Genomic DNA, 4,408 nt, shown 5'->3' on the forward strand with positions numbered 1-4,408 from the left:
AACCCTGCCAATGACAATGTTCCTCATCTCCCTCCCACCCCCTCGCTTAAGCTACACAGAGAAAAAAAGGTATAAAAGACAAAAACCCTGTAGTTCAGGGCTGCTTGTCTCAGAACGGCCCCTGTCAGATGAGACTAAATCACCAATTATTAGCAGAGGGCCAGATTTTTGTATGAGTGGGTTCTACTAGGGAGACTGTTGGACTTGAGAGTGTCAAGTTTTGGTATGCTCAGGGGTCTTGGGATCATTACATCAATGGAAAAGAATCCAGACTCTGCAAAATAAAGAGTTTATTATAAACCAAATTTGAGGACTATGACCCAGAGCCACATCCAAGAAGCCTTGAGCAAATGGACTTACAGTGGTGGGGTTACAGTTTGGTTTTACATATTTCAGGGAGAAAGGGAATTATAGGTAAAGCCATGAATCAATACATGGAAGATATACATTGGTTTGACCCCAAAAGGTAGGACATCTCAAGGGGGTAGAGAGTTACAGACAGATTTAAAGTTTCTTTGGTTGATGATTGGCTGAAAGAATTACGCTCTTTCTAATAGACTAGGAGTCTAGGAGAAGGAATGGGTGCAATAACCTTGGGGTTATGAAAAAATAAACTTGGACCCATTCAGATGCTAATAATTTTATGATAATGTAAAAGTGTTATTTCACACTCTAATCACTAATTACTGGTATATAAAATAGCAATTAAGGATTGTATATTAACATTATATCCTATGACTTTGTTGAAATTGCTTATTATTTCAATGACTTTTTTGTCAACTTTTTACATTTTTTTACATTTACAGTCATATTGAGAGAGGATACCTGAGAAGGGTGAGGTCTAGGAGAACAGGTCTTCTCAAAGAAACCACATGATACACCTGCAGGGTCCTCTTCATGGTGACTCAGCTCTTGGGAATTTGTAAACTTAACTGCTTGGAACTTGGAAATTCCCAAGTTCTGTGAAATCCTGTAGTTCTGTAGGGGCTGGAATAGCATCTCCTGCTTGATTCAAACTGGCCAATGAGAAGGGTACCTGTGGGGTGGAGCTTTTTGACTGTCGATAAAAAAGGAAAGACAAAGCCAGTTGGGGAGTGCAGCCATTTGGAATTCTTCTATGCCGTAAACTCCTGGCTGGTGAATAAAGCCCTTCCACTTTTAGATGTGGTGTGTGGGTGCTCTTTCTCTCTGTTGGGCCTCGTCTTCCTGCAACAATATCATCTGTGAACAAAGTGAATATTATTTTTCCTTTCCATTACAGTTTATTTCCTTTTCATTTGTAACTGCATAAGCTTATATTTTCAGTAGTTAAATAGGATTGGTGAGAGGGGACATTTTTGCTTGTTTCTAGTTTTAGGTGAAAAGGAATCTAGTTTTTCACTGTTACATATGACATTAACTACAAATTTTATAGATATCCCTTATCAAGTTGGGGAAGTACCTTTCTAATCATAATTTGCTAAGAGTTTGTCTTTTTATTATGAATGAGTGCTGGATTTTGTCATATAATTTTTCTGCATCAATTGATATGATCATATGATTTTTCTACTTTAACCTGATAATGTGATGAATTTTTTTGATGAATTATTTTAATGAATCTTCAAATGTTGATCCAAACTAGCACACTTGAAATAAACCCCACTAGGGCAGTGGTTCTTAATCTGTGTGTCACGAGCCACAGGAACTACATTAAAGGGCTGCAGCATTAGGAAGGTTGAGAACCACTACACTAGGGCATGGTGTGAGTCTTGGTTTGTTTTCTGTTGTTTGTAATAGAATACCTGAAACTAGGTAATTTATAAAGAAAAGGAATTAATTTCTTAGAGTTATGAAGGCTGAAATGTCTGGTGTTGAGGGGCTACATCTGGTGGCTAGCTTTGTGCTCATGAGAATGCTCCACAAAGTCCTGAAGGGGTTGATGACACCACCCAGTGAGGGGGCTGAGTGTGTCAACAGCCAAAGGCCCACGTCTCTCTTCCTCATCTGATAAAGCTCGAGTTCCACTCTGAGATAACCCATTAATCCAGTGACTCTTAGTCATTAATTAATTTATGTTAATCTGTAAGTGGATTAACCCATTTATGAGAGCAGAGCTCTCATGACCCAGTCACCTCTTAAAGGCCCCACTTTTCAGTGTTGCCATACTGGGAATTAAATTTCAACCTGAGTTTTAGGGAAAGCAAATATTTAAACCCTAGCAATGTGTAATTCTTTGTATCTGTTGTTAGATTTATTTTGCTAATTTTTTTTGAGGAATTTGCCTCTATACTTATAAGAGATAAATCTTTCACCTGTAATTATCTGTAATTTCCCTTCTTAGTATACTATTCTCTGGTGTTGGTATTACAGTAATTGTGGCCTCATGGAATAAATTAGAAAGTGTTCTTTTACTTTGATTTTTCTGGAAAAGATTATATAACTTGGTACAATTTCTTCCTTAAAGTTTCACAGAATTCAACAATGAAATCATCTAGGCCTTCTGTTTTCTGCTTCAGAAGGTTAATAATTGTTATACAATCCCTTTAATAGAGGTAGACCCAGTTACATTATCTGTTCCTGTGGTGTGATTTTTCATAGACTGAGTCTTCAGGGACTTGGTCTACTTCATTCCAGTTGTCAAATTTGTGGCCATAAAATTGCTATAAATATTTATTTATTATTTTTCTTTCACATGGGACAGGTAATGTCTCAACATCGTAACAAGGTTTGAGGGAGGCATATCTCACACAGGCCATGAAAACCCAGTCATCATGAAAAAGGATTTTCTTTGTTATTTTTTTAAATCTGTGGGGTCAATTTTGATTGTCTGTCATTTATTTCTGTTACTAGGAATTTGTATCTTCTTTGTTTTGTTTTGTTTCCCCCCGTGGTTAGCCTGGCTAGTGGTTTATTTACACTATTTATCTTTTCCAAGAACCAGCTCTGTTGATTTTCTCTGTTTATTTCTTATTTTTTACTTCATCACTCTTTGCTCTAAGTTTTACTGTTTTTTGCCAATCGGAGTTTGATTTTCTCTTCTTTTTCTTGTGTCCTAAGATGAAAACTTAAATTATTTATATCAGATCTCTCTTCTTTCTGACACAAGCTTACCATGCTGTATATGTCCCTCCATGCTGTGCTTCTACGGCATCCTGCAATTTTGTATAAGCTGCACATTCATTTTCGTTTTGTATAAAAGATTATGATAATCTCTTGTGTCAGTTTTCATTCCTGTGTTGTTTAGGAGTGTGTTGTTTAATCACTAAGAATTGTGTGATTTTCTCTGTATTTTTCTTCTATTAATACCTACTATAATTTCATTATGACCTGAGAACATTCTTTATATGATATCTGTTGTTTCAAATTGTTAAGGTATGTTTGTGACTCTGAGCCAATGTGAACTTGAGGACAGTGTGTATTGTGCGGGTGTAGTTTATATTCTGCAGAGGACAGTTATGTTCATCCGACTGATGGCGCTGTTTAGTTCCACTCTATTGAGTTTCCTCTGGTTGGACATGCCAGTTATTGAAAAGGGGCATTCGAGGTTCCAAGTATATTAGAGTTTTTGTTCATATGTCCTTGCACTGCGATTTTTGCCATTTACATGCCTCGTAATTTTTGTCCAATACCAGACATCATACATCGAGAACATGGAACCAAGTCGCGCAGCTTCTGTTTGCGGTTTACACCCATCTGGCTGTGCCTGTTAGTGTCAGAGACTAAAATTTCCTCTGGAGTTTTTTGTCTCCCTTGTTAACTTTGGTTTTCCTTGAGACTTTTTAAGAAATAGGCTTTTCACCTCAATTTCATTACTACACAGGTGCCCAGTGCAGGGGCAGGCAGGACCCGTGTTCTGTGTCACCGGATCAGGTGTCAAGTTCGCGGAGCTTGCTCTTAGGAATGTCGCCATAGCGAGCGCTCCCCCAATTTTTTGTTTGGCTTCCCCCCTCCCCCAACGAATCTGGGGTGAGAAAGGAAGTCCAGAGGGGACTGGGATCAGGTACTTTCCTTCCATCACCCTAAAAGGTACATTAGTTAAACTCTGGTGAAGTAGTTCTCCTGATGTACGGTCCTGTCCCTAGGAACACACCATGTTCTGGGCATGTTTCAAAATGCCTACTTTTCTCCTTCCCCTGCCTTAAACTTAAGGGGATTTCTTTGCCTCTTGTTCACAGTGAGAAGCAGGTGTGACTCCTAGAGGTTCAAGCCCTGGCAGTGCAGCCGTCCCCTGGGTTGGGCCGCTCCTGGGCCATGCACAGGAATCTCGGCGATTTGGGTCCCTCCCAGCGCTGGCTCTGCAGCGTGTCTGCAGGCTGAGGCTCAGGACTGGCTGTGGTTTTCTGTATCTTTCCAGCTTTGGGAACCATGGTGTGTGCTGAGACCTCAGTTCTCTGATGGATCCATGAATGGCAGATTTTCATTGTTTTTA

General features: G+C 39.2%; 1 pseudogene; it reads right to left on the reverse strand.

The window, feature by feature from the left end:
* Positions 1–2,670: 2,670 nt before the first annotated feature.
* LOC111725667 lies at positions 2,671–2,762 on the reverse strand (annotated as a pseudogene).
* Between the last annotated feature and the right edge of the window lie 1,646 nt (positions 2,763–4,408).

This window comes from Otolemur garnettii, unplaced genomic scaffold (assembly GCF_000181295.1).
Source record: "Otolemur garnettii isolate 467f Iridium unplaced genomic scaffold, OtoGar3 scaffold00045, whole genome shotgun sequence".
In the NCBI taxonomy this organism is placed as follows: domain Eukaryota; kingdom Metazoa; phylum Chordata; class Mammalia; order Primates; family Galagidae; genus Otolemur; species Otolemur garnettii.